General features: G+C 40.4%; 1 protein-coding gene across 6 annotated transcripts in view; it reads left to right on the top strand.

The window, feature by feature from the left end:
• The first annotated feature begins 544 nt into the window (after window positions 1–544).
• LOC116699625 (disks large-associated protein 1) overlaps window positions 545–24,425 on the top strand; it is a 94,501-nt gene continuing 70,620 nt past the window's right edge. For 3 of the 6 annotated variants that reach the window (XM_032532292.1, XM_032532291.1, XM_032532289.1), the window contains exons 1-2: window positions 546–713; window positions 23,612–23,700. The gene's annotated coding sequence lies outside the window, so the exon portion shown is untranslated. Of the gene's footprint in view, window positions 714–9,778; window positions 9,843–23,611; window positions 23,701–24,425 lie in introns of those variants that run through there. The other 3 variants (XM_032532294.1, XM_032532295.1, XM_032532290.1) reach the window with 3 other exon arrangements.

Raw genomic sequence — 24,425 nt, 5'->3', positions numbered from 1 at the left:
CGTCTGTTTTTTTTTATTTTGTAGGCTTAATAAAGATATTTCATAAATTGGTGCATCAGAATGCAGGAAATTAAGTCTTTGAATTTCCTGTGGGAGGGCACCCAGACACCAGACTATGATGTAGGCAGGCATCCCCAGGCCCATCTTGGCCCATACATAGCCTATACAGTACAGTATACCTACTACAACACATTAGACAACAGACTACTGAAGCCCATCTAACAGATAAGACTGACTGACTGAAGTCAGAAGATAAGGTGAGTGCCAGTGAGGACATGCAATAGGCTACGTGTGATTTGATATTAAATACATTATGTGTTTAAGCACATAGAGAATGTAATTTAGTTGACCAGTTCCGTTTCCTTGTGTTGTGTTTTCCATTCCATAGCCACACTAGAACTGTCTGCTTTTATTTTGTAAAGCAAAATCGCCTGGCTTCCGGTGTCATTCTGGCTAACCTCGGTAAACTTTCTGCAGTACACGGACCACAGCCTTGTGCCACTTTCTCACACACACGCACGCACACACGCACGCACACAAACACACAGACACACTTATACACGCACGCACGCGCGCGCACAGACGCACACACACGCGCGCATTCCACCAGTGACTCTCTGTTGTGTTCGCCTTGCTTCCAGAAACGGACGTGCTTTTGGATTTAGCCGCCGGTGCTCCGTTCAGCGATGGTGTGAAGACCTGACACAGTAAAGGTAAGCTGAGCTTTAAACCGTGTATTGATACATTCAGGTTGGCGGGTTCAGAATTCAACAGCTTATCAGCAGCCTACGACCGCTGCCTGTTGATGAAATGACTCACACCGGTAAGAGGGACCACCGGTGATGAAGTGTCCCTTAAAAACGGCGTTCTGTAATGTTACGGCCATCATTAACGGCCGTATGCTTCACGTTAGTTTGGCTCGCGGCTGCATTGGCGTGGATGAAAGCCTCGGCGGCAGCCCTTTACGTGCCGTTCTCGCGCGTGGGGAGATGCACGCTGCTGTTGCCTCTCAAATTTCTGGCCAATTTAATATGTCCTTGCTAATTTACCAAGTGTAACACACCTAATAAACCCATGAAACATGGCGAAAAATCTTCCGAGTGAGTCCTCGGAAATTCGTCTAAGAACATCAAGCTAATAACGAACCACGTTCATTTAAAATGAAAGTTAAAGTTTCTGGATTGATTGAAGCTGTGTGATAGCTCGCTATGCCGCCCGGTTGTTGTTTTTTGGTCGGAGAAATAAGTGATGACAAGAAGCCAAATAATTTTCAACCGAGGTGCAGTGGTCTAAATTAGCAGGGAGGTCTTGAATAATCACCTAAAATACAGATGGGTTTGCGTCAGTAGCTTTGTAAGCCACACTACCGTCCATGGTCGGAAATGTGATGTGACATGACATACAGCCACCATAACTGGGGGGGGGGGGTCCCCCAACATGCTGTAGGCTAATACCTTGTGATGCTGTCAGATTGAACATGCTGTCATGCAGACGGCACTAGCACAGCTGGATGGAGGGTTGCTATGGAGGAAAGCCACAGAACTGCGCACACATACGGTTTCTACAATGCCGAATAATTAGCCCTATAGCTTGGGATCAAAATGTTAAAAAAAAAAAGGCTCATGTGATGATGTCAGAAGTGAAGTGCTGTGTGCTGCAGTAATCTTCGGTGGGGGACGACGTGCACTCAGTGTCTTCCGCCTCAGTGAGAAGTTGTGAGATCAGAGGAGCTTGCGTCAGTTGTCGCCTGTGGCTGAGGATGAGAGGACAGAAGAGCCCAGCATGTTTCTAATTCAAGGAGACCAACTGGTAATGATAACGGTGTGGGCAGAGTGTCAACTCGGGAAAAGGACACATTTTGTATTATTATATTCCCACTCAACATGTGAAGGACAGTCAGTCATGGTCTATAGTCATGGGAGCCGTATAGGGGGAAGAAGTTAGGACAATTCCAAGGGCCCATAAAATAAAAAAATAAAAACTATTATAAAATTACTAAACTAACCCAATTTGGCCTACAGTACATCACCTACCTTCACTTCGTTTTTAACAGCGTGGACTGGTCCCATGATGCTCTATATCCTCGGCATTCATCATAATGATGTAGTCTTATCTATTAATCCACGGCTACACAAAGTGATTCATAACTTAGTAAAGGGGGTCAAATACATTATGTGTGGTGCGCCAATCGAGTCAAATGCATTTTTATTGGCATTTATTACAATGATGGTAATAATGAAATGACATCACAGGGCCACACTAGACAGGAGCCAATGACACGCCTCCTAAAAACAGACAAGGAAACCAAACCGGTCTAGTTCCAGTACACAGTCACAGTGAGGTCTGCGGATTATTCAGAGTAAAGTGGGACATTTCCTTCTGAAAGGCAAGTTGCTTTTGAGTATTAAATGTGTTTTTGTGTGTGTGTGCTGCTAGGACAATGACTCATTTGCCATTTGACATTACATCTATTTTTATTATTGTTGTTATAATGTATGTTAACACAAGTCTAATTCTTTGCTGACAACCCCAGCCTAGAAACCTTTTCTGACTGTGTGCTTCTCTTAAATAGTACTCTACGGGGTAAAGCATGCACACAATGACATCATGGTTCTCAAGCATACCTCAAATAGGCTGCTGTCGTCCACCTTTGGATACTCTTACATTACGTACAGACAGAACACTGTTACGGGTTTTCCCATTTTGAAACACACGACTGTTCTCAGAAGTAGTATCCATCAAATGTTGAGTGCTAAAATTAACAGGCGGTCTTGTAATGTTTCTTCAACTTAATCTCACCGAATTCCATGAAATGAACACGGCTCCTTCTGGGCTTTCATACTACTCACTTGTTTTCCGTGGTGGCCACACGGACTTTCCACACAGTCGGTGCAGTGGTTGAATTGGCTTTTGTCGGGAGGGGGAGCCCTTATTTACGGTGAATGGTCATCATTCAAAATTGCGCCGTAAAGTTACTTAATGTGTTTTTACACCAAAGGGTTTCTTTTTCCAGTATTAATGTGTAGGTAGGTAGTTATCCAAACAAAAAGAAATACTTTACAATTCACTTACTTTACTACTATTTTTTACTAGTGCTGTGAAGAGCCTGACCGATATATCGGCGGGCCGATATTATTGGCGGGCCGATATTATCGGCCGATATTAGGCATTCTATCGGTATATATATACAGTATATTCTTTTTTTTTTTTAATTATTCATTTATCAGAATCATTTATAATGACAAATAAATGATTGTGATAAACGAAGCTGTGCTCCTGGAGGTGAACTGGCATCTCTCCAGTTACGCCGTACTTTACTCTGTACGGGGAGTTGAACCAGTGACCCTCCAGTTCCCAACCCAAGTCCCCACGGACTGAGCTACTGACATCCCCCAAATTGTATCATAGGACACCCCAAAACACTGCGAGACGAATCATGTTGCTGTGTTGAACGGTCACAAGAGTGTGTCACGCAATTGGAACCTGGATGTAGTCGCAGATGAATTCATCAAGTGCATGGCTGCAAGGACCAACACTTGCCTCATAAAGAAGCTTGTGGACCTGAGGAGGCGGAGCTACGCTCCGGTGCGCTCCGGCCCAGTTTAACCTCTGATTCCGTGCCACCGCCACCACGTAATGCAACAGTTTGTGATCATTTCACAGAGTTCTGTGAGACCAGGCTGGTTTCTCACGTGTTACCTGCCTAACTCCGTAGCTGACCTCAGGGTTTGCCCGTGTCACCACGAAGAAAGATGGATTAATGCCTATGAAGACAATGAATGAATGAGATGGATTCATGAAGACAATGAAGGAATAAGACCTAAATAGCTGTGCTGATCACAGTAATCTGCTCTATGTGTAAGCTCTTTGGTTGCTTTTTCTGGAGTGCAGTTTTTTCGAGAACAGTTTGTCTCTGACCTTCTTCAAACTATTTCAATACATTAGCTAGTTGGTGAGTCACTTGTGGTGTCAGAGTGAATTCCTGTTGCTACTTTCACAGCTCTTGGTTTTGATATGCTGCCTAGACAACACATCTCGTGTGAACACGATGAGTTGCTGACACTTAGACTAATACGACACTACAAGTTCTGTCTGAACGGCCTGTTAGGCCTACTCTTCCACTCCTAGTTCCACTCCATTTGTGTTTTTTACTCATGGAATTATTTTTTTGCTTCAGGATGACAATTTCCTTTAACCGCTTCTCATTGTGGCTTTTGCACTTATGAAACATCCCCTTCAGACAACTGGGAATGAATATATGCACGTCTGACTGCTGTAACTGACAGTACCTTATGCAGGGTTGCCATACACTATGGAAAAGTTGGAACATTGTGGGTTGTTTTTACCAGTACTGAGAACAGCTGAAAAATAAGTTACATAAAGCAAAAAAAGCGATATATCTTGGGAATTTAATGTCACATTATTATGTTTGTCCTTTTTGTGAATTAACAGTCGAACTGAATGGGCTGTGTTCATCACACGGCGAGGGCCAAATGCTGGTTAACAAGTCAAAGTGTTTGCAATAGGCAGCATTTTATAGGCTGTAAAAGACTCTGAATGGACGACAGTGTGGTTATTTACGTGAGAGCATCCCAGGTTGTATCTGTCTCATTGTGTGAGATATTGTGTCCTGCTCATTAGGCAGAGCAGGACACAATTATGATACTGCATGACAGGTTTAATGATGAATAAATGAAGTCGTTCATATTTCAAACGTGATTCACATCCCTGTCGTGGTCATTTTAATTTGGTAAGGTTCTGTTCATTAGGTACGACAACAGTTAGTCCTTTTTTTTTTGTATCTGTCATCTCTTGAGCACTTTTGAACATGCGTTGGATTTTATTATATCTGATTATCTAATGGTAGTATCAAAAAAGACACTGTTGTACAGCAACTAGGGGTGTGTGATTCAGAAAATGTTTTCAATTCAATTCAATATAGATTTTTGATTCAAACACGATTCTCAGTTTTAAAAAACATTCACAGTATGGAAATGTAGTTACGTTTCCCATGTGTGTATGTATGTATGTGTACAGATATATACTGTATATATCGGCCAATATATCAGAATATCAGATTTTTAAATAACCAAATATCATTATTATTATTATTATAGCGGTATCGGCCTTAATCGGTTGGGCTGTATTCTATAAGATCTCTTTACTCTGTGTACTTGAACCCACGGTGTAGTGGTTGTGTCCAGTGCTGGTGCATAGGGGGGGGGGGGGGGACTAAACTGAAGATGAACAGACTTCTTTCACAGCAGACATTTTGACTCCAATTTTGTCACCATTAGCATTTTTAAGAGCTGCATTGCAATAATCAATAGATTGGAGATACCCGCGATGACGGGTGAAAATGTCGACCAGGACAAAGAATCTGATTTAGGGATCAGCTGACACCGATGATTAAAAGTCAAGAAAAACCGGTAACCAATATTTGGAACTGATTTTGCACTGCATTTACAGTGAAAATGAAAATCTTTATGCGAAAATTAAGATTTTGGAATGGGATTACATGATTTAAGCAATTATTTAATAAATTAGAAACTTTCAACATAATAGCCAGTAACAGGGAGTCAGATAGTGTTGGGGGCGGGACAGTTAGTCAGACTCAGTGGTGAGTGAAGACAAGGGACAGACAGCGCTGTAGTGGAGCTAAAGTAGCACACTTTTTAAAACAATGAACTTCATCGCTTTTACCAGACTAATAAAACGCCAAAAAAACAGCGTCGGCCCCTGTTCCGATTCATTTGGGAATGATAAAGAAAAGAGTACTCAGATGCTGCAACATAATCACACTCTCCCATCGCATAAAATATGGAGGCTTGGTCACGTGCGTTTGGCGTTGGTTATTCATGTTAAAAGTCTACGATGAGTACAGTAGTAGATCCCTGGCTGTGACAGAAGTGTTTCAGGATCCTTTGTTCTCATGTCACACTGCATTAGCTGTGCACGGTGAATAGCAGGGCTGTCTTATGGAAGGGCAGACCATGCAGGGGAACTGGAGTCACTCCCAGTAGGTGATACGGAGCATTATACTTCCACCGACATGGGCGACAGTGGGCACCCACCACTGGAAGGTCTTCTGTGGAACCGAGGTAAAGGCTGGACTACAGCAGAGCTGTTTGGAGCAGTTGGTGAACAGGGTTTTCTGTTGGAGATGGTAAGTCCCTTTGGGGGGGGGGGGACTTTGGGCTTTTTCACTTTGTAAACCTATAACGTGCACAAAAAAGATATATAACACAATAAAGGAAAGGGAAAAAGCCAAAAAGCATAATATGAACACTTCAACACAAATAAAAGGAAATCATTTCCAACAATTTGAACCTTTAACCCTTGTGTTGTCTTCTCGTTGACCTGCAACTCTGTGTTTTTCTGGGTTGAAATTTCAACATTTTGTTGTTCTTTTTCTACAGTTTCCTCAATGAGTTTGTCAATTTTATTCCTATTTTCTGTCACTTTTTTGACTTTTTTTTATTATGTTCTAGTCAGTATTTTTTCACAATTTCTTTGTCACTTTTTCCAGTGTTTTTGATGTTTTTTGTCACCTTTTCCGTTTTCTTGGTCACTTTTTCAGCGTTTGAAAAAAGAAGGTTTTTGTGTCTTTTAATCCTAAAAAATAAATAAAATAAAAGGCACCTCTGAAAAAAAACAGCAACAATTAGATTTTAAAGTGCAGTTTTCTACTAAAACACAAAACGACGGGTTTATTGCGTCGGGTGGTATCGCGATGGGCGATGAAAGATAAAAACATATGTTGTGCAGCCCTACAGGGCATTTAGTTATGTGTGCAGCTTTTGAGTCAAAAGAAATTTCCCTAAGGGGACAACAAATTATGACGTATGGTATCGTATTGAACTGACAAGTCAAACGATGAATGATCTTGTTGGCATTGGCCCGATTATTTCATGATAAATGGATAGTTATTTCCAGTTGACTGTTACTGAAGCAATGAAGCATGGCCTGAAACATGATCTACCTCCTGCCCACTAACCACGCAGAGAGTTGTCAGAGACATGGAAAAATGTATTTCCCACTAGTCCTGTAACAGTTATTACACAATTGTCTAATTGTCAATTTTTCTTTTACATAATCTCGGTTTCTTGGTTTAACCGCAGTTCGTTGCTCACATTAGCTAAGGTCCTGGGGCGTATGGCTGGTAATTGCTTTTGTTTGGATAGGCCAGATTGTAATTATATAAATGATTATATTATATTGTTATAGTAATATATGATACTATTGGCCGGACTATACATTTTTATTGTTATTTCAAGTGTTAGTTGTTGGATCCTATACACGTTTATCGCAACAAAAATGAATAGGCGGGATAAAGTTTTATGATAACGACGAGACTTCATGTGTACGTTATCTTGGTCACAGGACAGTATATTTACCTAAAAAAATGTTTCTTGAAATCCCTTCAAAACTCTAATTTGTTTAAAAAAAAATCATAAATAAATACATATTTTTAAATTTAAATGAAAGAGACAATTATATTGTTGATGGCAATTATTCCTGAGACAATTAATAGTACAGCAACATTTGGAATTGTTACAGCTGTGGTCCCCACTGTTCTTGAATAGGTCTAAAAGCCCATGCCAGCTGTTTTTCTTCCCTGGCTGCTTGCCCCCCCCCCCCCCCCCCTGTTCCTCTCCCCTATGTCTCATCTTAAGTGGGAGTATTTTGGTGTACTGTTATAAATTATACATACAGAATACAGAATATTTCTTGCATTTCATATTGCTGCCATACTGAAGATCTGTCCTCTGCCCCCCCCCCAAGCCTCTGTGCTGCCTTGCTACACTGGAGCTCCCACTGTCTTTCATAAGGGCTATTACAGCTGTGGAGCTTCACCCATACAATTCACATCATGTTCATGTTTTTGGGAGTTGCACCCTTAAATCTTAGCAGATGTCCAAATAGCTGTAATTTTAACAAGATTACACTTACTAACACAGAAAGATACAGCATGAAGTTCTGATCCTAGTCCTTAAAAATTGTTCATCTTCTCAAAAAAGGCCACATTCAGACAAAAATTCGCACACGTGTGTCAATAAACACAGCCACCTCATTTTTTTTTTTTTTTTGGTGGGATGTCTGAGGCCACAGCAAGAAAAGTTCAACCTGGCTCAACTCCTGCGGTACTGCAATGTACGACACCGGGCAAGGCACTGCGTCAAGTAATCAGGTACACTATGCAAGTGCACGTTCCCAGTAGCATATATTTCTCCATTCAGTGCTCAGTGCTGTTGGATTCTTTATGAGGCAAGTGTTGGTCCTTGCAGCCATGCACTTTCATCTGCGATTACATCCAGGTTCCACTTGGGTGACACACTCTTGTGACCGTTCAACACAGCAACATGATTCGTCATGCTGCTCTATCACTGGGCAATATATTGATATTGTATGAGGCTAGATATCGTCTTAATTTTTGGATACTGTAATATTGTAATATGACACGTAAGTCTTCCTAGTTTTAAAGGCTGGATTACAGTTAAGTGATGTCTTCTCTCAACTTTCCAGACTGTTTTAGCTGTTGAGTTAGTAGTCTTTACCCACTCACAGTAGACATTATATCCATGCTACTAATGATTATTCATCACAAATCTCATTGTGTAAATATATATATAAATATCAAGCACCAATTGCTAGCCCTACGATAGCACCGTAGTGTTTTATGGTGTCCTATGATACAATTTGGGGGATGGCAGTAGCTCAGTCTGTAGGAACTTGGGTTGGGAACTGGAGGGTCACTGGTTCAACTCCCTGTACAGAGCAAAGTACGGCGTGTAGGCTGGTAACTGGAGAGATGCCAGTTCACCTCCAGGTGCTCTTGAGCAAGTGGTTGACCCCCCCTCAACCGCTCAGGGCGCCTGTTCAGCAGTCACAGCCACTCACTCTGACCTCTCTTCATTAGTGCATGTATAGGACTTGAGCATGTGTATTTCAGGCCCATCTGTAGTGTGTAATAACAACACAGTGTAATTTACCCATATTGGATCAGTAAAGAGTATAAATTAAATAATTTAAATTAACACCTAGATGACTGTATTTGCTAAAGTACCTAATGCATTTCTTCAAATGCTTAGAGGTGTGTGTGTGTGTGTGTGTGTGTGTGTGTGTGTGTGTGTGTGTGTGTGTGTGCAGGTTGACAATAAGCTTATCCCACTTTAAACGGTTTTATTGGAAAAGGCCTACTATAGGAAGTGGGGCAGAGTAAATCCTGGGGATAGCCCAGGCAGATGGAATGGTTTTTTTTTATCAATCATAGTGCATTCTGTCTGTGTGTGTGTGTGTGTGTGTGTGTGTGTGTGTGTGTGTGTGTGTGTGTGTGTGTGTGTGTGTGTGTGTGTGTGTGTGTGTGTGAGAGAGGGAAAGAGAGAGAGAGAGAGAGAGAGAGAGAGATTTCCCATTTGTCAGATGGTGCTTGAGTTGCCCATTGACCTTGGGGAAAAGAGGAGTATCCCATCTGAAGAACAGCCTGTCACAGTAACTACCAGTACGTACCCATGCACCACTAGAAACATGTAAAGATCTCCTCTAATGCAGTAAGCTAACGTTTTTACAACCATACTGAAACCAGCTGAATAAACCAAGTCAACAGGAAATGTTGGAAGTGTTTCTGTTAAGAAATAGTTTTCATACATGTATGGGACGACACGAGTAGGCTATTTTCAAAGTGAGAGTGGTGCTGATGTATCATACGGTTTGTGTTCAAAATGAGCTCCACTGCAATGGAGTGAACTGATAGACTGGTGGTCCCACCGGGAGGACTGAGCCAGCAGCAGACTGGAGATGGAGGGAGGCTCAAGTTTTTCCTCCGGGATACATTCACTAAGGTGTGTGTGTGTGTGTGTGTGTGTGTGTGTGTTTGTGTGTGTGTATGCATGTGTGAGTATGCATGTGTGATGTGCGTGTGAGAACATTCATTTACAGCAGCAATCTTAAAGGAATTAATTCTCATTTTAAAGGAGAAGCTGTTTGTCACACATAAGCCAGGGGGGTTTCAGTGCCTCGGGTTTGGGGTCACAGTTCGGTGTGACAAAAAAACAAAAAATGCAGAAAATAACTTTTATTTTAGTATTATTTGTTTTTTAAAGTATAGCCTTAATCCAATTATTTGCAATTAATAATTAATACGCGGTTAGTCTGGACCGACGACAATTCATTTACTGGATAATCAAAGAAAATTTGGATCGTGGAACCAGGCAGTCCTGCTTGGTTATTTCTGGGGAAAATTGTAAAGATTTACAAAGAATATGTTAAATGTCACGGTATATACTATCTAAGTGGAACGTTTGGGGACCGATTGGTGGGATTGCTATCAACAAAGTAACGTTACACAGGGCAATACACTGGTAAGAGCAAATTACATTTAACCTTGTATCCAGCTAATTTAAATAGCTCACCTTACAGTTAACTTCATTTAATGTTTTATGTGGTGTTTTCTTTTATCAAGGATCCGACTTTCAACCCAAATGAGTTCCTTTAGCGGAGCGACAGCTTGGGTTTAGCACCACCCAAGACAATTGTGATTGGTTTAAAGAAATGCAAACAACCCAGTGTGTGTTTTTCTTCTCCTATCCTGCAATGTATGTGTGGAGGAGCCAGACGTTACTCTGCAGCGCTGTGACATTGCAGGACTAATCTGCAGTTTATGTGTGCCGAACCAGCAAATAGTAAACGTATAAAGAATATTTTAATGTGTTTGGGTTGCAGGGTGTAACGTCCTGTACCAAAGCGGTTCAGGACGAATACGTGTACCGTTATATTTCTTCCATTTTGATTGTCTAGAGTTACACTGGTAACATATTAAGGCAGAGTAAGCAGGGCAAGTATGTACCTGTTTTACCTGTAGTAGCCCTGGTACATACCATGGACAACGCATCCGGTTCGGCAAAGTGCTGCAAATACGCAGGTGCCTTAAACCTGCATTCTATCTGATGTCCAGCAGGGGGCGACACATGCGTTTGCAATAGGAGGTCGGTTTCTGGAGAAGTCTATGAGAAAGTGACCCACTTCTCACTTGATTTATTACCTCAGTAAACATTTCCATAATGAGTTTATGGTCTCAATCGCTAGTTTTAAGTAGAGCCTGACCGATAAAGGAGTCTTAAGGCTGATACCAATACAAATATTCGGTAAATTAAAAATACGATATTGCGATTTATCGGCCGATATATATTTAAAAAAAAAAATTCCAGAAATACGTAACAAAACATAAACATTAGTCATTTGTAGTTCTCACTAAAATAATATGATAATAATTTGTTTTGAGGAACATCAAAATATATTAAAGGTCTGATAAATAAAATGTATAAAAATACAAACTCAAGATATGAAACTTAAAGTCCTTTGAACAAAAAAAAAAGATCAGTGTTGCCAACATGGACGTTGTAGAGCGCCCTCTGGTGGACAAACTATGCAATGGCAACACTCATGACATGGCTGACCGTCCGTTTTTATTTTATTTTTTAATTTAGCAGAATCATTTATAAATGAATATATATTAAAAAATATATATAATATACACTGTATATATATTTTAAATCCGCCATTATAAATGTCGATACCGGAAAATGCCTAATATCGGTATATCAGTCGGCCTCTAGTTTTAAGCTTAAGTTTTCTGCAACACAGAATGATTTTGAACATTTTTTTAATTATGGTCAGGGGGTGTTTTAGGCCGTGACTGACTTGATTGCCATTGAAAGTGTGGAACGTAACGTAGAGTGTAAGGGCTCCTCCCTCACTCCCCCTTCTCATCTACATATATAGTATATATAGTCACATCCGCAACCACGATGGCTGCACCCATAACGGTAAACTCAACAACTCATAGCAGATCTCCACAAACCAATGAGTTACATCACACATGCACTGTCTATGATACATACTCAGGAAAAGATTTGTTTTGTTTTTTTGCCATGCATTCGTTTTTCGACTGTGCCACCCAGTGTTATACCAACTCCTGCAGAAGCTAAAAATCAACCCAAAAGCACATGCAGAAAAGCAGGCAATCATGTGTTGTTATTGGTAATGGTAAAAGGGCAAAAGAGAACTGGGTCCCTATAAGAAGAGAGCATCTCTGTATGTTAAGGTCAGTGGTCTGGCAGTGTCCGGCAGTGTGACAGGACACGGAGACAATGTTAATCTCCTCAGGAGCAGTCAGAGAGCTGACAGAGTTCAAAAAAAGGATTTGCCTTCTCAGCACAGACAATAGTACCATTTCTCAAAGGACATGCTGGATGGACAGTACGCTCTCTGGATGACTACAGGAACACTCAGAAACAAATCAGAATATCACCTTTCTCACAATCAATAACTACCATAGAAAAGCTAAACAAACAGTAACTGTCCTTTACTGTAACGTCTGTTTGTTATGAAAAATAGAAGAATAGGAGGCAGAATGCAGATTTTCTTTTTTCATGACTCAGTTTTCAGGTTCATACTTGTATTTTGTAGAACTTCTAGGACACGTTACATGCTTTTTTAATGTAAAAAGAAACACGTTATTTTTATCTCATACTGCCCATGGCTGCTGCACCTGTATTCACCGTCTGTCTGAGACGCTCTGATGCAGCGCCTGTCTCTTTAATGCTGCATTCACGTGCTCCTCGGATGGTCCCATTTCCAGAGTTGGGAAGTCATTCTTATGAATTCCGTGTGTTCATGAGCTTTAGTCCTAATGTGCAAACAACATGGATGCTACAGATATTTGTCGTATTTTATTGCTCAGTGCAAACAAAAGCTGTTTCCAGTGTGTCCAGTTTAAAGCTTTATATTAGTGATTTTGTCCCCGTCTTGTTGCTGCACCAGTAACGTTACATTCCTTATAATCTATATCTTTGACGTTCCACTTCCAGAATTGCTCCGGTGCCGCAGGAAATTCAGCCATATGCATGTATTTTTGCCGATGTCCGTCACCTTCTGCTTTTTTGTGTTTTATGAATTTATGAAGACTATAGTTAACTGCTCCTCAGATCTCTGCAGGGTAAATCCAGACAGCTAGCTAGACTATCTGTCCAATCGGGGTTTTCTGTTGCACGACTGAAACAACCTTTGTACACATCTTCCACCAAAACAAGTTCCTTCCCAAGGCTGTTTTGCTGTGGCTCCGTGCCGAGCTTAGCACTGCCCATGGCTGTTGTGATTGGTTTAAAGAAATGCCAATAAACCAGAGCATGTGTTTTACCCCATCCGGGAATGCTTTGTGGACTAGCCAGACCCTCCTTTGCCGCGCCTTGGAGGATGGTCCAGCAAAGCGAGACTTCATTCCCCAAAACCACTAACACATTGTTTACCTAACTTGTTATCAGGGTTAATGCTACTTATTCATTTTTCTAACTGATCTAGTGCGACTCTCTGTTATTCTATCTGACTTTTCACTTGAGAATATTCTTTCATTCTCTTTTATGTCTTCACCTTTTTTTATCGCGGTCCATTTTTAATTGTAAATCACTTTTGAAAGGTACTATACTGTATAATTAAGGGCTTGCTGGACTAATTAGCCTATTGCTGGGTTAAGAGTGACTACCTCTGCATCCCCTAACAGATCCAAACTGGCGATCCAGTGACTTTAACCTCCCCAATGACACGTGTATATGTTTGCACTAATAAAGGATGTATACATAGCTTTGAGCTCTGTTAATCCCCCTCTGGTAGTGTCACCTGGTGATGAATTTCAAACACAATGCGACCTTTACTTTACTGATAAAGGTCACTTTCTCTCTTACTTTCTGAGGCTGTTGTCGCTCGGGAGAGAGAGCGGAGGTCGTCTACTAATTACAGGGTGGGAGGTTCAATCCCTGGCTCCTCTTCCTCATGGCTTCTGGCATGGCAGCGCCGTTGCCATCTGTGTGTGGTGTGTGTGTGTGTGTGTGTGTGTGTGTGTGTGTGGTGTGTGTGGTGCTGGAGGCTCGCTGGAAGTGAATATATTGAGAGCGTCTGCTGGTGAGTGATAGAGATGTCCCATTTAACTTACAAGGCTTGCTTACTGTGTGTGTGTGTGTGTGTGTGTGTGTGTGTGTGTGTGTGTGTGTGTGTGTGTGTGTGTGTGTGTGTGTGTGTGTGTGTGTCTTCCCTTTTGAGATGGAAGCACAGGAATGAACAGGCAAAAGACAGTTGGTTATCAAGCCATTCTTTCTCTGTTTATCTTCGTGTTTCCTCCCCTCCACATGATTTCTTCACGCTGTCACATATGTTTATTGACCACCTGTTGTTGGGGGGTAGCATGTGCAATCACATGCAATCTATGACAAACAGCCCAGCATTAAATTACTTATGTGTAATGAGTTGATTATGTGTCACAGTTAATCCTTTCAGCGCCACACTGAAAAAAAAAAGATGTCAGAAAGACATTCTTTGGCGTTAAATCAATGGCGTGGGTACGTATGTAGGTACCTGGGGATACCGGCCCTACGCTGTAGTCTGAAGTGCACTTATTAAAAAATGTAACTACACGTCGCAGTGACGCAGGCTGCTCGGCAGTGGCTTGGTAGCGTTGCTTTTCCCTCTACTCATTTCCGAGTTCTCTTCTATGAACAACATGTAATCAAGGAGAGGGTTAATTTTTCTGAAACAGCTTTCCAGCCATGGTCAGAAATCACAGGGGAGACACTTTGTTTCTCTCTCTATGCCTCTAGAGTATTATTCGATGTGATATAACTGACAGATGAAACATGGACACCGGGAGGTGATAGTGGGAAAAGAAAAAGAGAAAAATAATGTGTGTATGAATGTGTATATGGGTATGCATGTGTACATGTGCTTGTAAGAAGGTATATATTCATGTGTGTGTAAGTATACATGTGTAAGTGAAGAATTGTTTGTATGTAACTCAAGTAGAAAAGTAGAAAAAGGAGGTAGGACCAGAAAGGTTTTTTTGAACTTCTTCCTACTCCTTTTTGAACATGGAAATCCTTATTTTCAATTCAATTTAATTTCATTTATAGTATCAATTCATAACAAGCGTTAAGCGTCTGTGTGGAGCCTCTGCAGCACCAGGAATCGGGGGATCTCAGCGATGTCGGGCGACGTCACTTCTTGTTGTTCTTGTCGAAGTATTGTCAAACTCGCCCGTCCTTCCTCCTCATCAAGGCCCCTCCCCCTCCCTTCCGCGCACTAACCCCCCCCCCCCAACCTCCACCCCCTAATCCTTCTTGTCGGTTCTTGGCTGGAACGCTGTTGTGGTGCAGGTTGGTGCAGTTTGTGGAGCCTGGGTTGTCTACAGAGACCGCGTTTTTTAGAGTGTGTTCTGGGGACAGCAGCTAGTGGATAGTGAGGAAATGTTTGTGTATGTGACAAAAAAACGCAACTTTAAGACAGTATACATTTTTCTTTTGTTTGAGGGAAAGCATGCGGTATTGCCAGGGCAAGATCGTGCGCATATGATACCTGATGTTCACCACTGCTACCAGACATGTTTTAATACCTTGTTTTTCTCCCCTTTTTTCATTTAAAATAAATAAGTCAAATGAAATACAATTTCAAACTGGCAATAATATTTAAATAAGGAGCAATCTGATCAAACAATGAGAAGAACACAAATCAGTCCAAGCATTTAATACCAGCTTCCAGGACTCCACAGGTTTTGATCGTCTTTGGTTGTTACTTACCGCTGAGGTTTAATACCCAGCCCTCTTTATGTTTGTATTTTCAATGTAATCATCAATGTAGAAGAGATGACATGAAAAAACCAAAACAGTGGCAAGTCACTGACTAATCATAACTGCCTGCTGTCGACCATACACCACAGAGAATGGCTACCAGAAACTAGCTGCTATGCTCATTAATATTTGTTCTTGTGTGCATCTCTATGCCAAGATTTCATTCATGCCTCAATTTAGAAGCATGACAGAAAAAATACATATATTTTGCATTTGCTGCAGGATACCAAAGTCCTTCTCCTGTTGTTTTGTGTAGCTTTCCGTCTACACAGTGATGACCTCTTTTAAGTTAAAAGTTGGCGATGTTTTGGCTGTTTTGTGTTTCAGGGTGTTGAGCTGAATCCTTTTTTTGTGGCACTTTTTGTGTTGCGATGTTTTGGCTGAGGGCTGGGATTAAAATGCTTTAATGGATTATCATATTAAACCACTGAAATGATTAGCTCCCAAACGCGCAGCCGTGCCCTAGTCTTAACACAAACCGCCCTGTTGACTGTTGGAAGCTGATCCCTCTCTGCTACACCAGGAACACGCCTCCAACACACAACACAAAAACAACTTCAACTGAAGCCAAGGTCACTGCCATGCACAACTACACAAACGTAGCTTCTATGGACGGTTGTATCTGTAATGTGTGGAATATTGCATACGTATCATGTGGACTATAAAGACTAGTGCTGCTTGATTATGGAAAAAATCACCATCACTATTATTTTGACCAACATTGAAATCCTGATTGTTTAATGAGATTACGCATTGACTTTTGGAAAGATGTTGCATTTATTGAACTCCACAGCGCTGCGGAGGAGGGTCTGGCTAGTCCACACATCATTCCGGGATCGGAGAAAAACATGCTCTGGTTTATTGGCATTCCTTTAAACCAATCACAATCGTCTTGGACGGCGCTAAGTGCCGGACAGAGCCACGGTGCCACTGCTAAATAGCCTCGGGGAGAAACTTGTTCTGGTGGAACGTGTACAGTTCAAAAGTTGTTTAAGTCGTGCAACAGAAAACTCAGGTTGGACAGATAGTCTAGCTAGCTGTCTGGATTTACCCTGCAGAGATCTGAGGACCAGGTCACCAGAGTCCTCAGAAATCCACCGGAGTTTAGAGTGCCAACACAAAGAAAGAGGAAGGTAATCCGGCCGAAAAAAAGAAGGCGTTTCCGGAGGAGCAATCCCGGAAGAGGAATGTCCTTGAACTTAAAAAACAGTGAACCAGTTTGAAGCCTTAAGCATACTCAACTTGCCAAGTTGAAACTCCCTAGAACGGCAGTTTAAATGTTGAGCACTTGTACTGAGATTTAGAACATTCCGGTTTAAGGTTGTAATGGTTTATCACCAGACAGTGAGTAATATGTTTATCCTACATTGCAGAAGATAAAAGCTTAGGAAAACCACAATGTATTTTAGAACAGCAAAGCATGGCTTTAATATGTAAAATAAGCTGTGTAGGGTTTGCTTACAGTCAGCTGTTTGAAGTGCAGCAGCTCTCTGATCCTTTTATCACCCACAGCATAGGCCCAGATAGGCTAAACACACGCCTGCCATTCCAACTCCGGGTCGGAAAAAGCTGCATGTTTTTAATGAGCCTGTTTCCAGGCAACAACTTCATCAGGTTTTCACCAGAAAAAAAAAAAAAAAAAGGAATAGCTCCCCGGGGTGTCATTTCCCATCATCAGTTGTGGGACAAATCTCAGACAGTTAACAAATTAATCTGTGAACACAGAAGATTGGAAATTGCTTATTTGTAGACAATTAAGCACCTGCTGTTGGTGTTTGTGTGTGTGTGTGTGTGTGTGTGTGTGTTGTGGTGTGTGTGTGTGTGTGTGTGTGTGTGTGTGTGTGTGTGTGTGTGTGGTGTGTGACGCCAAGCAGCTACAAACATTTGTCATGCCAATGGAGAAGAGCTTTGAGCCACAAAAAAAAAAATCAAAAGTCATTTAAATTCAGCTCTGAAACTGGTGCCTGTTGTGCCTGTGTTGACCTGAATTGAAGACAAGGTAAACAATATAGAAAATGGAAACCAGAAAAGACTAGAAATCGTCTTTCATATGACTTGGCACTACTGAATCCAAATGAAAAGATTATCGTTTTGAATTCCGCCAGAGCCTACGAGCTGCACAAACATGAATTTAAAGGCTTGATTATTGAATGCGTAGTGCATTAGGTGATCTGCGTGAGACAGCTGTTTTTATTTTATGTTTTGGTTGAACTACAAAGCAGGACTTATTGTGAATGAGTGAGAGTTTCTCCATAGGCCGCGTTGCTATTTCAAAATGAATAGGCATGCACAACTTGTATTACATTTTCAGGATGCTTTTAGGGCGGAAACGCAAATACGCAGACACTTCCAGCTACCAGTGGTGGAATGTAACTTTTAGTTACTAGTTACTTTACAGTTTAAGATTTTTGCCCACAAAAAACATGAAAAAATATGATGTTTTGTTAAAAATTGAATCACCCAACAATATAAAGCACTATAATTACAGCTGAAATGATTAGACAACACTACACTGAATTTCTTTTTTTTTACCATTTCCAGTTTCTAAATTGTTTGGATGTTTCTGCATTGAGTACTATTACTTTTAATACTTTAACATGTTCTTGATAATACTTACTCGCTTTTACGTGGCATTTTCAATGCAGGACTTTAAGTTGTAACAGAGTATTTTGTCAGTGTGGTGTTCATGCTTTTACTTAAGGATCTGAATGCTTCTTCCATCGTTGCCAGCTACGCAACATCAATTTCAAACATGAAAGATTTCTTAAATGAACAACTATTAAATGTATAATATCTATCTTTCTTTGGTATGCGATCAAAGTTGGCCCCTCCCCCCCGGCTCAACGCCTCAGAGAGAATGAGCTGGAGCGCAGCGGTGGTTGAGCAAGCTATAGAGTGAGAGAGGGGGCGACGTTAGCAAGAACAAAGCTGTGAATTAGAAGAATAAGACGTTATTTTCTGATTGCTTCACGGCGGTTACGTTGAATAGCACAAATAAAGGCAAAACCCTGCAGGAAGGTGCCACATTGCCAGATTTTGTGTGAATGCAGATCTTCATCCTGTGTGTGTGTGTTGGTGTGTGGTGTGTGTGTGTGTGTGTGTGTGTGTGTGTGTGTGTGTGTGTGTGTTGTGTGTTGTGTGTGTGTGTGTGTGGTGGTGGGGGGGGGGACACACACCGCACAGCAGCACACAGCTCTTAGAGCAGAGGAGAGAGAGAGGAGCAGGGAAATACTGAAGCACATAAAAACACACAGCAATGTAAAAACAACCCATTCATCATCAAATAGGACATTACATTTAGCTGATGCTATAAGAGCATTCAAACATGGAAGTACACACTCGGAACAGAAAGAATCACATTGAGGTAGTACATAGCTTCAAATAAGCCACGTGTAAGTGCCGCTTTGTATACGCTAAAGGTTTGCCCTGGGGGCCTGTAGAACTCGAGTCCTGTCTACGTCTTGAGTCCCGTCTCAACACCACTTTTTTGAAATCTTGCGCTTGGTGCCTTGGTGTTGTGCCTTGTTGGACTCAAAATGGTCTTGGTCTTGGCTCTGCTATTGAGAACAGACCTACTTATTCCTGGCTGTTTTTATTGTTATTATAATAATAATAATAATAATAATAATACATTTATAAGACGCCTTCTTGGTCACTCAAGACCGCACGGGAATCATAAATTAAGACAGCAAAACAAATACTATCACAAACAATTACACAGCAAACAATACTTACAGCAAAACAAATACTATACAGCAAAACAATCTATACAGCAAACAATACTATACAGCAAACAAATACTATACAGCAAAACAAATACTATACAGCAAAACAATACTATACAGCAAAACAAATACTATACAGCAAAACAAATACTATACAGCAAAACAAATACTATACAGCAAAACAAATACTATACAGCAAAACAAATACTATACAGCAAAACAATACTATACAGCAAAACAAATACTATAACAGCAAAACAAATACTATACCAGCAAAACAATACTATACAGCAAAACAAATACAGCAACATACTATACAACAGCAAAACAATACTATACAGCAAAACAAATACTATACAGCAAAACAATACTATACAACAGCAAAACAAATACTATACAACAGCAAAACAAATACTATACAGCAAAACAAATACTATACAAACAGCAAAACAAATACTATACAGCAAAACAAATACTATACAGCAAAACAAATACTATACAGCAAAACCAAATACATCAACAGCAAAACAAAACTTACAGCAAACAACAAAAAAACAAATACTATACAGCAAAACAAATACTATACAACAGCAAAACAAATACTATACAGCAAAACAAATACTATACAGCAAAACAAATACTATACAGCAAAACAAATACTATACAGCAAAACAAATACTATACAGCAAAACAAATACTATACAGCAAAACAAATACTATACAGCAAAACAAATACTATACAGCAAAACAAATACTATACAGCAAAACAAATACTATACAGCAAAACAAATACTATACAGCAAACAAATACTATACAGCAAAACAAATACTATACAGCAAAACAAATACTATACAGCAAAACAAATACTATACAACAGCAAAACAAATACTATACAGCAAAACAAATACTATACAACAGCAAAACAAATACGATACAGCAAAACAAATACTATACAGCAAAACAAATACTATACAGCAAAACAAATACTATACAGCAAAACAAATACTATACAGCAAAACAAATACTATACAGCAAAACAAATACTATACAGCAAAACAAATACGATACAGCAAAACAAAACCAATACTATACAACAGCAAAACAAATACTTTACAACAACAAAACAAATACTTTACAATAGTAAAACAAATACTATACAGCAAAGCAACAGAAAAGGCAGAGCAATAGACATTTAACATTTACTCACTTTAGATGTAACCACACCCGCTTCTGTACAACAAAAGCCTTGATGTTACTATCTGACCACACACGGGACAAGAATTATCTAGCTAGCGCACGTCGCGGCCCCTTCATTCTGAGAACATACATTTCCAGAGAAGAATTACTTTAGTGAGTCCTCCAAATTCAACACCATTACATCACTAACATCTGGTTTACTTAAACACAATGTACATGCATGGTTTAAGTTCAATAGTAAGCCTCTTATATTTCCATATATGATGTGCTGATCACATGCGTCACAGTGAAAATAGCTCACACGTGAAAAATGCATGCGCAGCCTGACATTTCCGGTTCTGTTGCAGCCCTCTACTGTGACTTAAGATCTTACATGCACTGATGTTTCAGTGTCAGCAGTGCTGTTGTCAACAGCAATTGTTGACGGCATTGTTGTGGAAGCCTCGTAGGCCCGTTGGAGGTTTTGTTGTGTCATCAACTGATGTCAGAATCCATTACTGGAAATTCAGAAGTCAATTAGGCTGAGGGGTATAGTAGGCACTGTAGTACATACCAAACGGCTTATACTTAGAAATAAAGTTCAGAGATGAATTGTGTCTTCACTTTTTAAATGAATATGGTGGTAGGATTCAGTCACTCTTAATCACTTTTGCTAAATCAAATAATGAAAAAAATAGCAAATAAATTATAAAAACAGAAATGTGAATTAATACCACCAGGCATTCACAAGCATTGCTTTAAATATATATAAACTGTAATTAAGTACAAATTTGAAATTGTTCAAATATATGTACACTTCTTGGAGCATGATTGAAATATTTGGGAAAACTTTGTGCACTCCATCGCGGGATAACTGTAGCTATTTTTAAGTCTTTACATTTCAAAAACCTGATGCTGCAATGTCTGATAATCACCATATAACTTACCACTGTAAAACATCCCAGTTTCATGTTTATATCATCTACAGTGTAGATGATATACGTGTAGATTCTACACAAACACACAAACTGTAGCGTGATATCATCTCACTTTCACATACTGTAATCCATTCCCAAAGCCTGACAGGGCACGTACTTGCAGTTAATCACATTTAATGTAGAGGTAAAGCAAGCTGCTGTACATGAAAAGCCTGAGAGCTCCAGGCCACACTAACTATGAAAATACAATTGCAAACAGATGAAGCTTAGTTTAACTTCAATCAGGAAGACTCTCTTTACTCACTCATTCATTCTCATCTGTGGGCCTCAGCTCTAATGCCGCCTACACACGAGCCGAGAGGTAGGGCGCCGAGCAAAGAGGTAAAGCCCAGAAGAAGAACGTTCTGGAATTATTTGCGCCCATGGAGCAGCACGGTGGCTCAATGGTTGGCACTCCGGCCTCACAGCAAGAAGGTGCCGGGTTTAAACCCTGGAGCCTTTCTGTGTGGAGGTTGCATGTTTCCGTGTGTGTGTGTGTGGGTTTTCTCCGGTTCCTCCGGTTTTCCCCACCACTAAAAATATGTTCCCCCCCTACCAAGCTGATGTGTGGTGAGCATCTTGTGTCGTAAGGATGTTGTGCTAACCCCCCCGAAGCGCTTTGAGTGTCTGTGATAAAGAGCCATATAAATGTAATGAATTATTAAGGTTGTGTCTTAAAAAGGTCAGAGGCAAAGAGGTCAAAGGTAAAATAATTTGACCTTTTGAGCTTACAGCGGCAGTGTGAAACGCCAAGGGTAGCGCTGTGCCGAGTTGGTGAACGCGGCTTACTCCAACCAGATCTGGTCACAATCTCTCTTAGACAGACATATCCTTGCTGTCAAGCTTTAAAATCCGTTCTCCTTTCTACTGCTGTCAGTTGTCGTTTCAATACAAACGGATGCGACCCTCTTCCACCCTTTGTCTTCATCATATCCCGCTCCATATTCATTCCATCATCCAGGTCTTCAGCAACTCTCTTCATCACCAGCACCACCACCAGTTTCTAGACCCCAGGGGGAAATATCCTAACTCTTCTAATATCCTAAATCTTTTTATCACGCACTTGAATAAAAATGGTTTGTCTCTTAATAAAGTCTTGCATGATTGAAATGCAGCTTACAGTATTTAAAGCTATAGTGCGTCTGTCTCTGCTAAACTGCTAAACTGCATCCACATGATCCAAGCCTTCCGTGATCGTGCACCACCTCCACCCATCCACGCAGTAGCTTGTACCCAAAGAGAAAACGGAGCACTAAAAAAACAAAATTGACTTTTCACTCGAGCTTCTGCGCACAATATTTGCTGGACGACACCATTTTCTGAACATAGCCATACCTAGAAATACGTAGAGAGTTGTGTGGAGCTGATACTCATAATTAGCTATGTATCAACTCATTTGGCAAGGGCTTGAATGAAACGGGCAATCATTAAAATAAAAGAAGTTATGCACTAAAGCTGTAGTTATATACAAATCCACTGGATAGTTATCAAAAGATCAGAACTACGTACAGTAGGTACACAAAATGCAGCATTTCACATGCTGATATTAGCAACAACCTGATGCAGATTCAGCATTTATCTTAATTCATGAAGTCAATTTCACAAACTCTTTCTACAGCACTGAGGCATCTTGTCATTTAGTATGTTTGGTTTATGTTATTGTCACTATTTTGAATCTGTTCATGGAAGATACAGCGTGGGCTTCAAAACAGGATCTGGCTTCATCCAGAACAAAACTATCCAGCATTGGTAATAAAAACGTTGTGCAATCAAGTAAAATATATACACAACATGTAGAACACAACCACACTCACACACACAAACACATACACCAACCATAACATAACACATAGAAAAACAACAAACTAACGTTATTCATAGACTTTAGTAAAAAAGCGGGGGTTTTAGCCAGTTTGTGAGAGTAAGGAGAAGGGATACAGCTCACATGATTTTCTCAACCTATATGTCGCACCTGTAACTTTTATAGTAATGCTTTGTCTGTGTGTGTGTGTGTGTGTGTGTGTGTGTGTGTGTGTGTGTGCGCATTGTGTCTTTTCCCAGATTACTGGAGTTAATGTGAGACCAGTAATACAGAGATGTCAATCCCTTCCAGTTAGCGACAACTCTACAATGATGGGGATATAAAGGAGGTGAGTGTGCATGGACCTAAACTTACTATCCAACTCTCATATTCTACTAGATTTTATTCCATTGTGTCTACTTAACATCTTTAGATCATTTTAACCATTGACACACACCTGGGGCCTCAGAATCACAGGGTTGAAATGTATTAAGCCCGGTTATGTTTGTTGGTTGAAATTGTCTTGATTAAGGTTCGGAGGGACCGAAACGTTAATAATCGGCGATGCTAAAGCAAGAGCAGAGTGCAGGATTTGTTCCTTTGTTTCCAAGTCTGTTTTTTTCCAACGCACCTGGACAGAAGAAGTTTTGAATGCGCGAGTTGTTTCTTCAAAAAAATACTGAATCCATACAGAGTACACTTCCAACCTACTTACCTATTTGACTCCGTCCAGAAACCAGAATAAAATAATAGTGTTAATGTCCGTATTATTTTCATCTCCTTCTTCATCATGTTTGATAGAGAGGGAGGGAGCAGTACATGTTCGGCTCATTTCTTTAGTCTCACTCTGCAGAAAGTGTTGTGTAATCATCTAAGGAAAATGATTAATGTTTATATCATCCATAGTAGAGCCCGGCCGATAAAGGCCAATGTCGATACAGATATTTGGTGATTTAAAAATCTGATATTCTGATATATCGGCCGATATATAATGAATTGATGAATATTTTTGTATAAATTTGACTGAAAGAGACAACCATATTGTTAGTCACAATTATTTTGGAGACAATTCAT

This window comes from Etheostoma spectabile, chromosome 12, assembly GCF_008692095.1.
Source record: "Etheostoma spectabile isolate EspeVRDwgs_2016 chromosome 12, UIUC_Espe_1.0, whole genome shotgun sequence".
In the NCBI taxonomy this organism is placed as follows: domain Eukaryota; kingdom Metazoa; phylum Chordata; class Actinopteri; order Perciformes; family Percidae; genus Etheostoma; species Etheostoma spectabile.
The sequence above is the reverse complement of the archived record's forward strand: the minus strand, read 5'-3'. Positions and strand labels throughout refer to the sequence as shown.